The sequence below is a fragment of the Gossypium raimondii genome, chromosome 4 (genome assembly GCF_025698545.1).
Source record: "Gossypium raimondii isolate GPD5lz chromosome 4, ASM2569854v1, whole genome shotgun sequence".
NCBI classification, from domain to species: domain Eukaryota; kingdom Viridiplantae; phylum Streptophyta; class Magnoliopsida; order Malvales; family Malvaceae; genus Gossypium; species Gossypium raimondii.
The window spans coordinates 32,177,849-32,190,408 of NC_068568.1; the positions used below are offsets into that span (position 1 = coordinate 32,177,849).

General features: G+C 34.8%; 1 non-coding gene across 1 annotated transcript; it reads right to left on the reverse strand.

Annotated features, from left to right (window-relative positions):
* Window positions 1–4,849: 4,849 nt before the first annotated feature.
* LOC128040872 (small nucleolar RNA R71) lies at window positions 4,850–4,956 on the reverse strand. The gene has a single exon (XR_008195678.1). It is a non-coding gene; the product is annotated as a small nucleolar RNA R71 (small nucleolar RNA).
* Between the last annotated feature and the right edge of the window lie 7,604 nt (window positions 4,957–12,560).

Here is a 12,560-nt window from a genome sequence, read left to right on the forward strand (position 1 = left end):
ACAATTAGACACTTCTAACATGTAGAACTCAACTTTTGCAGTATTTACAATTTAGTCCTTTTGACTAAATTAAGTGCCCAAACATCGAAATTTTTGAACAAAATTTTCATGAAATTTTTACGTGACATTGTAGACCATAAAAATATAATGATAATCATATTTTCCCTCGTCAGATTTGTGGTCCCGAAACTACATTTCCGACTAGGCCCAGAATCGGGCTGTTACATAGTCAAATCAGATATCATATCAAAACAGATAACAAAATACGAATGTCACACATGCTTTACAAAAATAGTCATGCTTTTAAAACTTACCCATACATATATTATACATATAACTTATATACCGAACGTAACAACATATATACCTCATTTTGGTTCTTTTTTAAGCAAAATAGACCCATGAAGTGTTTAGTTAAAAATTATAGATTAAATTAGCCCTAAATGAAAACCTTAAAAAAATGGGCCACACGCCTGTATGGTTTCACATGACCCAGATGACTAGCCTGTACGGCCTACCTAATTTGCCCGTGTAATCGCACAGGCCCGTGTGCCCCACATGACCTACCTAATTTTGCCATGTAATCCCACATGCCCATGTGGCCCCGCATGGTTGTGTGGTACACACAGTCTGCCACACGGCCTACCACGCGGCTGTGTGACAAAGAACAGTTTCAAATTTCTTGGGGAGTTTTTTTCCAAATTTTCCAGTTCTATTCACGGGGGTTTCGGGTTAGAAATACACACCTGATTATTTTCCAGTGCTGACTCAAAAGCAACACTACCAACTCTCATTACGACACCAAAAGAATGGATTAAAGCCAAAATATCAAGTAATCTAATATAATTTCAAGGAACTCAAAACATTCATTCGGCTAAAATCGCTAGAAAAATCAACCCTTACCTAGAAAGCAATTACTAAGGTACTCAATTTGTCGGAAGAGATTTACATAGCTCGAGATCCTCCCCTAACAGAAATCCCCAAAAGAAATCATCTAAGCGCAATCGAACCAACAAGAATTCCTCGAATAAAACCTTACCAAAAGAACATCTTTTTTTTACTAATAACAATAATGATAAAGAATGTAACAGCCCGTTTTTCAGTGGTATCGAAAATAGTGGTTTTGGGGTCACCAAATTTGACGAGTAAGTTCGTAAATATTATCATTTAATATTTACAAGTCAAACATGGTTTTAAAAAGGTTTTTATATAGTGATTAATGTTATATAAGCGAGTTATTAAGTTTAAGTGGTATGACCTTAAGGTCAATTTATTTAGGAAAATGAGGTACCGGGACCTCATTTCTATAAACCAAACCGTAAATATTTTTATAAATATTTACGGAGTATCATTAAAGTGGTATTAAATTTTCGTTGAAAAATTTTAACGTTTCGATAGTTAATTAATTAAAAGGACTAAATTGTAAAAGATGTAAAATTTTGATCACTATTTGATTTGAGTGATTAAATGGTTAATTGAATAAAGGAAAAGAGACTTAAATGGTAATTAGACCATTCAAGAGGTTAGTGGAAAAATATGGACATGACTTTGGTGTTTTATTTATTTATTAAACAAGGGTAAAATGGTAATTTGATAATTAATGAAAATAAATAAAGCCAAAATATTTTATCATCAACTTAATGTCTTATTCACCGATTTTGAATGGAGAAAAACTCCATGAAAGACCTTGAAGCTTCGGCTTACCTTGTAATGATGTATGTAAGTCCGTTTTAGCCCCGTTTTCAATAATTTTTATGTTTTTTAGATCATTGCAACTAGGTCTAGCTAGCTCGTGTCTTAGATTTTGAAACTGTTAAAGATTGTGAATGTTTCCATTAATGAATCTAGTGATTTTTGATATTAAATGATGAAATTGAAATATTAGTTGGTATTTAAAAATATTTTGTTAAGTGATTTTTGATGAATTTTCTGATTAGGTACTAAATTGTTAAAATAGCAAAAGTACAAGGATTTGATGTGAAATTATTGAAATAATGTGCTGTATTGGATTCCATGAGTATTTTTCTAGGCTCAATTTTTGGTAAAAATGGTTAATTTGCATGTTTTAGGCTCATAGACTAAATTGAATAAAAGTAAAATTTAGGGGTAATTTTGTAAAAAGTAAAAATGACTATATTGCATAAAATACATTATTTTACTGTTTAAATTCATAGATTGAATGGATTATTAATTTAGATCAAGATCGGGTGAAAAATCAAGGAGAATAGAAAATTACCAAAATGCCCTGTGCTTTGACATATCTACTATTTAGCCGAGTAAGTTTGTATGAACTATAAACCTTTGAAATGTGAGTTAAATTGTCATTTGATGTGTTATTGTAAATAGAAAATATATAAGATTTTTCCTATATAATTCATCTTATTTTTACTTAAAATTGTTGTTAAAACCAAGTAATTGTTTAATAAGTTAATGAAATATGTGAAAATATGAAATTAGGACATAGAAATTATTAAAATGTGATTTTATATTTTATTATATAGTTTTCATGCATAAAATTATTTATTTTATATTAATTTGAGCATATTATATTTTTAAGCTATGAAGTGGGCCATGCATGATTAAATTAAATAATAAAATATAATGTTATATTTTAATAATTCATTTTAAATATTTTATTAATAAAAATTGGGTTTAATTAAGTAAATTGATTAATTAAAGTTGTTAAATTAATTTATTGGTCCTCTAAACTATTTACTATCTTTGACATGTCTAAGGATTTTCTTCTAATTGCAAAACCGTCCAAGTGGGGACCAAGTCAACCCAATTTTTGGCTGCACATGGCTGATTATAAACCAACTTTTGGTTTACTTATACAAGATCCTTGAAGAATTGACGAAATTAGAGATTTACCTGAAGATTTGCACTTGACCGAGTCTCAGTCCTGAATTGTTGTCGCATCCAAACTGACCAAAAATCAAGGAAAAGTCAGATTGATTTGCTTGATGTATGGCCGGCCAACCATGGGAGATTTTTCAAAGGATGAACACCCCTATTTTTAGTAAACTATCCCCCTCCCCTCACTTATAAATAAGACCCTTTCATTCATTCATCCATCATCTCTTACTTCTCATCATTCTCTCCTCTCTCAATTCCATCAACTCTCTTAGCTCTCACGCCTATCACCATACTTGCATAAAGGATTTCAGAAAAGTAGCCTCTTAAAGAGCCCTTGGTCGACCATCTTGGAGAGCCATTAAAGAAGGAGCAAAGTAAAGGAGTGAAGGAGACTCGTCAGTTAGAGTCTAGGGTGACAGCCACTCTGAATTGGGTTTAATCTTTCTCTTCTTTAATTTAATTTAAAGATGTTTGCTATGAGTTCTTTACTCTTGTTTACAAAAATGATAGCTTAATTTTATTTAAGCTAGGATGATTATTTTAATTAAATAATATTTATTTGATTCATGTTCATAATGTTTGTGCCTCAATCGATCATATTTTCAATTAAAATCAAGTCTGTATTTCGTTCATACGTGATTGAAATGCACCTGAATTTGCTGAGCGATCCTAACCAGACGACAGCTAATGGACGCATAATTGAAATGTGCATACTCAATTTATATCCTAACCCGATTAAATTGTAGGTTGCATAACAACCCTAACCAGGCTCTGTTATCTGCATAGTTTTTAGATTTGTCTGATTAAATTGTTTCAAAACTAACACATCCCTGTTACCTCACATGAATGCTAAGAAACCCTTAGTAAAAAAGTATCAGTAAAATGCGTATTTACAAAGTAAAGGATTCTGAAAGGACCTAATTTGGTAAACTCATGAAAGATCGAGTTGCCATGGAATTTTTTTCTGAATATTATTAAGCATGATGATAATAAATTGAGTTTAATTAAAGTAATTGTCCTAGTTTATTTACGTTATAATTGTTGCAAATTGTGTTTAATTTTGCTAAAATCTACTTCATTCATATAGTCTGCATACTTAGGAAAACTTGCATTAGGGATCATTCCATTTAATTTAATTTAGACACCATTTCTCAACCATATTGTGTTTTACCTTTTTCAAATTGTTAATATAATTTTACAAGTTAAGTGACTTAGCACAAGCACAATCCTTATGGAGACGATAACTCGATACTTATTACTTGATAACGACTGTGTACACTTTCACAAACCCGAGCATTACAAGTTTTTGGCGCCGTTGCTGGGGATTGTCAACTGTTATGATAGTCATTTTTTTCGTGAAATTACTTGTTTTCAATTTGATTTATTTTTAACATTACTAACATATTCTTTTTAATTTTTGTGAATTTATTCTCAAGTGTTTATGAGCATAGATTGAATTATCGATTTACTCCCTGTAGACCCTAAAATTGAGCGAACTTTCAGACAAAGAAGACGTGAACGAACAGCTCAAAGACAAGTCGAAATGGACCTTGGAAATCAGAATCAAGACCAAGGTAATGAAGCCGATTATGTACGAAATCCCATCCTCATTGCCGATGATAGGGATCGATGCTTCAGACAATATGCTGTGCCACTTTTCAGTGAGCTAAACCCAGGAATTAGAAGGACAGATATTGAGGCAACCCAGTTTGAATTGAAACCAGTGATGTTTCAAATGCTACAAACGGTGGGCCAATTTAGTGGTATGCCCACAAAAGATCCACATCTCGACATTCAATTGTTTATGGAGGTGAGTGATTCATTCAAGATAGTCGGTGTGACTGAAGATGCACTGAGGTTGAAATTGTTTCCGTACTCATTGCGAGATCGAGCAGGAGCATGGCTCAATTCATTGGCACCAAGTTGCATATCTACATGACAAGAATTAGCAGAGAGATTTTTTGTTAAGCATTTTAAACCTAGCAAAAATGCTAAGTTGAGGAACGAGATCACAACTTTCTAGCAACTAGATGACGAGTCTTTGTATAAGGCTTGGGAGCGATTCAAGGAGTTACTTCGTAAGTGTCCTCATCATGGGATTCCTCATTGTATCCAGTTGAAGATATTCTGTAATGGTCTCAATGCACATACAAGATTGATGGTAGATGCTTCCGCGAATGGTGCAATTTTGTATAAGTCTTATAATGAGGCTTATGAGATCATCGAGAGGATCACGAGTAATAACTATTAATGGCCAACAAATCAAACAGCTTCAGGAAGACGAGTAGCCAGAGTTCATGAAGTTGACTCTCTCACTTCATTATCAGCTCAGGTATCGTCTATTTCCTCTATGTTAAAACCGTTAACCGCTAATAGTACTAATAATTTTGTAGCTCAGCCAACAAGTCCGTTTGAAGTAGTTTCCTATGTGTACTGTGGGGAAAGTCATACTTTTGAGAATTGTCCATCAAATCTCGAGTAAGTGTACTATGTTGGGAACCAATATCAAAATAGGAGTGGACAAGGACTCTAGTCCAACTTCTACAATCCTTCATGGCGTAATTATCCTAACTTTTCTTGGAGCAACCAAGGAAATGGACCAAACCACAACTCATTGCAGAAAAGACCCAACCAGTTTCAAGGGTTTAATCAGCAAGCTCCAAAACCACCTCAAGATGAGGCATCTAACAGTTTGGAGAACTTTTTGAAAGTGTACATAGCAAAGAATGACGCTTTGATCCAAAGCCAAGCAGCAACATTGAAAAATTTGGAAAACCAAATGGGTCAGTTAGCTACGGAGCTTCGTAATAGACCGCAAGGAACCTTGCCGAGCGATACTGAGAATCCAAGAAATTTGTGTAAATAACATATCAAGGCAGTGGCATTGCGCAGTGGAAAGACTCTGGAACCCCGATTGATTGATGTCAAAGATGAGTATGTTGAAAAGGAGGAAAGTCAACCAATTGTTGAAGTTCCTACACCAAAGGAATCATAATCTGCAAAGTCTGACAAGGTAAACCCTGACTTAGTGAATTCAGATATTTTAACATCTTCTTTGGATATAGATTTACCTACTCAAAAAAGTTGTTCAGTTCAACCGAAAGTTCCATCACCACTATATCCGCAAAGATTGCAGCAATACAAGAAGAAACAAGAAGTGTAATTCAAGAAGTTTTTGGATGTTCTAAAGTAGTTACACATCAACATTCCGTTGGTGGAGGCTTTAGAACAAATGCCGAATTATGTGAAGTTTATGAATGATATATAGTCTAAGAAAAAAATGACTTAGTGAGTATGAGACTGTTGCCTTGATAAATGAGTGCAATGCGTTCCTGCAGAACAAACTGCCACCGAAATTGAAAGACCCAGAAAGCTTTACTATAACCTGTAACATTGGTGAATCTTACTATGGTAAAGCTTTGTGTGGCTTAGGAGCGAGTATCAACTTGATGCCTAAGTCTATTTTCAATTTGTTAGGAATAGGTGAAGTAAGACCTACAACTATAACGCTTCAGCTAGCGAATCGATCCTTAGCATATCCCGAAGGAAAGATCGAGGATGTTTCGGTAAGAGTCGATAAATTTATTTTTCCTACTGATTTTATTATTTTAGATTTTGAAGCAGATAATGAAGTACCAATTATCCTTGGGAGACCTTTCCTAGCCACGAGAAGAACGTTAATTGATGTACAGAAAGGTGAACTCACCATGCGAGTTTAAGACGATCAAGTAACCTTTAACATTCTTAAAACAATGAAATTTCCCGATTCGGCAAAGGTGTTCAGTTATGGAAGAGATAGAAACCTTGGTTTCTTTAGAAAGCAATTTTGAAGAAGATCAATTAGAAAAAGCTTTAGATCTTGACCCTTTGGAGGATGAAAAAGGTGAAGAAAACATGGCTTTGATGGAAGCCAATACGAGAAATTATATTGAATCCACACGGGTTGAACCGTTGGCATTGAAAGTCAAAGAATTTGTGCAACCCAAGTTGTCAATCGAAGAACCACCTAAACTCGAATGAAAGGTACTTGCTTCCCATTTGAAATACGTGTATTTAGGTGATTATTCTACTTTGCCTATGATTATTTCAGTAGAACTGACGAAAGATCAAGAGGAGTAACTAGTTGTTGTTCAAAAGAAATTTAAGAAAGCAATTAGTTGGACCATAACTGATATTCGAGGTATAAGCCCTTCATTTTGTATGCACAAAATTATTTTAGAAGAAGGTGAAAAAGCTCGAATTGATGGGAAAAGGAGGCTCAATCCTATTATGAAAGAAGTTGTTAGAAAGGAAGTGATCAAATGGTTAGATGCAAGAATCATATATCCTATTTCAGATAGTTCGTGGGTAAGTCCGGTGCAGTGTGTACTGAAGAAAAGTGGAATCACGATTGTTGAAAATAAGCATAACGAGTTAATTCGAACAAGAACTGTTACCGGTTGGAGAATCTATATTGATTACAGAAAGTTGAATAAAGCCACTCGGAAGGACCATTTTTTGTTGGCTTTTATGGATCAGATGTTAGATCGACTAGCGGGTAATGAATTCTATTATTTTTTAGATGGCTATTCGGGATATAACTAAATAGTTGTAGCCCCGAAGGACCAACATAAAACAACCTTTACTTGTCCATATGGTACATTTACTTTTAGGCGAATGCCTTTTGGTTTATGGAATGCACTTACAAGTTTTCAACGATGCATGATGGCAATATTTACTGATATGGTCAAAAATTTTGTTGAGGTTTTCATGGATGATTTTTCTATTTTTGGTAACACTTATAATATCAGTTTGAGTAATTTGGCTAAGGTACTGAAGAGATACGAAGAGACGAATCTTGTCCTTAATTGGGAAAAATGCCATTTAATGGTCAAGAAAGGGATTGTCTTAGGTCATAAGATCTCAAAGAAAGGAATTGAAGTTGATAAAGCAAAGGTGGAGGTAATTGAAAGATTACCAGCCCCAATTAATGTGAAAGGAGCTAGAAGTTTCTTAGGCCATGCCAGTTTTTACCGAAGGTTTATCAAGGATTTCTCAAAAATTTCTAAGCCACTGTGTTTGTTGTTAGAGAAAGATACAATGTTCAATTTCAACAAAGCATGTTTGGAAGCTTTTTAAAATCTAAATAATCGGTTAATTACAGCCCCAATAATCGTTACACCTGATTGGAACTCATCTTTTGAGTTGATGTGCGATGGAAGTGGTTACACTGTTGGAGCTGTGATGGGTCAAAGAAGAAATAAAGTATTCCACCCTATTTACTTTGCAAGTAGAACTTTGACGAGAGCCCAACTAAATTATACGGTAACTGAAAAGGAACTAGTTGCTATGGTTTTTACTTTTGACAAATTTTGTTCATATCTTATAGGTACCAAAGTTATAGTATTTACTGACCATGCAGCCATTAAATACTTGCTCACGAAGAAAGATACAAAACCAAGACTAATTCGTTGGATACTTTTACTCCAAGAATTTGACCTTGAGATCCAAGATAGAAAATTTGTTGAAAATCAAGTAGTTGATCATCTGTTAATATTGGAGCAAGATGAGGTAACCCAGTCTCGTGTGACTATAAATGAGAATTTCCCAGATGAGCACTTATTTGTGGTAAGTCATATTCATGAAATACCCTGGTTTGCTGATTTTGCCAATTATCTTGCATGTGGAATAATTCCTCGAGAAATGACATACCAGCAAAGGAAGAAATTCCTTCATGATAGTCGGTATTATTTTTGGGAGGATTAGTTTTTGTTTAAACAGTGTGCAGATAATATAGTCTGAAAGTGAGATTGCCAAGATCTTATATCATTGCCATTCATCTCCAAGTGGGGAACACTTTGGTGGGTCACGTACTGCACCAAAGATTTTGCAAGCAGGTTTCTTTTGGCTGACACTATTTAAAGATGCTTATGCTTATATGAAGAACTGTGATAAATGCCAAAGGACTGGAAATATATCAAGGAGGAATGAGATGCCCTTGACAAACATTTTGGAGATTGAATTGTTTGACGTATGGGGCATTGACTTCTTAGGCCCATTTCCTTCTTCATATGGGAACAAATACATCTTAGTTGCTGTGGACTATGTATCCAAATGGGTTGAAGCTGAAGCATACCATACAAATGATGCTAAGGTACTCATGCGATTCCTTCATAAGCATGTGTTTACACGATTTGGAACACCAAGAGCTATTATTAGTGATGAAGGTTCTCACATTGCAAACAAATGGCTTAAGTGGTTGCTTGACAAATATGATGTGAAGCACAAGATTGCTACTGCCTATCACCCCTAGTCTAATGGACAAGTTGAAAGAGTGAACCGTGAAATGAAAGGTATCCTTGAAAAGGTAGTACGCCCTAACAGAAAAGATTGGTCTCGAAGGCTCGATGATGCATTATGGGCCTATCGCAGAACATTTAAGACTCTGTTAGGAATGAATCCTTATCGGTTAGTCTTTGGAAAGGCATGTCATTTGCCATTAGAATTGGAGATTAAAGCTCACTGGGCTTTGAAGCAGTTGAACTTTGATCTTAAGCAAGCCGGTGAGAGAAGGATGTTACAACCTGATGAGTTGGAAGAGATGAGGTTGTTTTCCTATGAGAATGCCAAAATGTGTAAAGAACGATCAAAGAGACGGCATGATAGTCATATACAACCTCACGATTTTAAAGAAGGTCGGAAGGTGTTGTTGTTTAATTCAAGGCCGAGGTTATTTACTGGGAAGCTAAAATCCCGATGGAAAGGACTTTATACCATCCACTGAGTTTATCCTTCTGGAGCTATTAAATTGTACGACAATTACAGAGGTTTAAACTCAATGGTCAACGTCTCAAACACTACTAGGACGGTGAAGTTGAGCGAGTTGAATCCTCGTTCGAATTAACAGACCCTTGATTTTTCATAAACTTGTCTTGAAAATAAATAAATAATTAGAATTTATATTCTTAATTAAGTACATTTAATTAATTCTGTCTAAGGAGATTGGGACTTAAGCGGGACCATTGTGACCCCTCCAACCTTTCTTGGGAATTAATTTAATGTAATTTGTTTAGAAGAAAGTTTCAAATTAAGTTTTAAAATGTTTTTTCTACTTTAATTTATTTTGTTTAATTTTAAATTTTTATGTTAATAAAGAGGGTCAAGTTTGGCCCAAGTACTAATCAGTTCTTCTTTTAAGATACAGTCTGAGTTTTAGGCCCAAGTCAGCAAAAAGGGGGAAAATATTTTACCCTTGCCGTCACACCCATTACTTGCCGCCCAAGTAACTTTAATGTAGCTAAATTTTTGCTACATGTTGCCCTAATTTTTCCCTATATAAACCCCTATTCATTCTACTAATTTTCATATCCCTCAAAGCAATATGCTTACACCCTAAAATTTCTTAAAATCTCTCTTTTTATGCCGCAAGCCTCAAATCCCGAAAGAAATCCCTAGCCTTTTTCTTTTCTTTTGCTGAAACTACTTAGTGTTGCCACAAGAGAATCACCGGAGCATCAACGCTACCGCTGCACACCACCATTACTGCCACACGTTGCCACTACCGTCATAACTCCTTCGTCGTCACAAGGTTTGCCGAAGCAAGTTCCACTCTCTCTTGTTGATTTCTCTTCTGCCTCTGCAAGTAGAAACTTTGCCGAATTTTCAGGAAAATACCATGTCTCGCAAGAGAATTAGATCATCAAGGACTACTCCTGAAAATCTGATTTTAATCGATGAAAGAGTGAAAGAACGATTTGATTCAATCTTCAAGCATCAACCTATGATGTCGGAGAAAGGTTTTAACTTGAAGAGCAATGATGTGATGGTTGTTCTTGTGCTAATAAGAAAGATAATCAATGCTCTCAAGTGGGAACAATTCTGTGATGCTCGTTCACTTCCCGATGATGAACTAGTTCGAGAATTCTATGCTAGTTTGACTACACAAGATGCTACTGAAGTAACCGTTCGAAAGAAAAAGGTACCTCTTACTTCTAAAGCCATCAATGATTTTTTTAATTTACTTGATGTTAAGGAAGATGAGTACTACCCAATGATGAACAATATCAACTAGGATTTTCTTCAACAAGTGCTTGATGTTGTGACAAATCCGGATCCCAATGGATTATAAGAAAGTATGGAAGCCATTCTTGCCGAAGAGAATACTTAAAACTAGTAGAGAAGGTATGGTTCTATTTTGTTCACTACAGTTTTATGCCTATCTCACATAGTTCCACCATCTCGATGGAACGAATGCTCTTGTTATATGCAATTTTGACAGAAAAGTCCATTAATGTTGGGAATATTATCCTCAAGGAGATTCATGATTGTGCTTAAAAGACAGGAAGTGCTTATTTCCCATCATTAATTACTTCACTTTTCTTAAGGGCCCGTGTTAAAACACAAGCAAATCTGAAGGGGCAGTACGTTCAAGGGTGCATTACAAGTCATGATCTTGAAAGGTTAGTAGAGAGAGTGCATGAGCTGAACCAAGGCTAGCAAGAGGAACCAACAGAGCCAGAAATCGAAGAGTTAACAAATAAAACTAAAACTGCAGCTGATTCAGTTACAAACATTGAAGAAGGAGAATCTGATAAGGAACCAAATAGTCATCAACTAGCTAAACGAGCTGAAAACTCTGAACCAAGGGTTGAGCTAGAGGAAGAACCAGTCAAGCTAAGTGTTGAACTAGAATTTACGACTCCAATGCCGACTCCTGCAAGTACTTCAAAGAAATCAGAACTGTCAATTTTGATGGATATATGCAAGTTCATGCACAGTCAACAACAAACTCACTGGAAATATGCAAAAATTAGGGATGATTCAATTTGAAATACTTTTAAGAATATCTCTAACACTTTTGTTCCTGAGTTCCCAGATGCTTTCTTTAAGACATGGACGGAAGATATTGACGATGCAAGCGGAGATGGAACTAAAAAAGACAAGGGGAATAAGTTAGAAAAATAAAAAGGGGGATTCTTGTCTTGTTATTTATCTAATTGTATTTTTTAGGTCTTTAGGAATTTATTTCTTTAGAAATTAGGATTTAATCTTTTCAAAATAAAATATAGCAAGCATAAATAAATACTTCTTTAGAAAGAATAAGACTAAGTGATGTGGTAATGGGAATGAACATGTCTAGGATTGGGTTATTAGGAAAGACTTGGTATTTAAGCATTCTTAATTACTCACCTCTCTTTCTTTACAACCCTACCTGGTGTTCAGTTTTCATTCAGTACTTTATTCTTGCAATGAGGACATTGCTTCTTTTTGAGGGGGGTAAGACAAATAAATTGCTCAAATTTTAAAATTTCCAAGTATGTTTCAATCGTTTATTTGATAAGAATTTTTTAATAAATGAATGATTAGAGAAACTCTTTTTAATAAGATAGTTTGTATGCAAGTATGATGACGATTTTATCTGAGTGATTGTATGTTATCGTGAAGAACGTAATGTTTTTATGATTTTAGTCTTAGGTAATGTTTTCCATGAAAACTTAGTTTCTCTTGAGATTAGGCATGCATAAAGGTTTATATTTTTAGAATTGACTTAGTAACTTTCTTGAGGCAAAATCTTAGGGGACATAAAAATCTGAAATGATATAGGCACCATTTGCCTTTGGATCGTTTGAGCCTTTTCAAGCCCACCTTACTATATTAGACCCTTGAAACCATAATTTTGAGCTTTTAAGGCCTGTGTTTGGAATGAACCTACATTATGAGGCAAT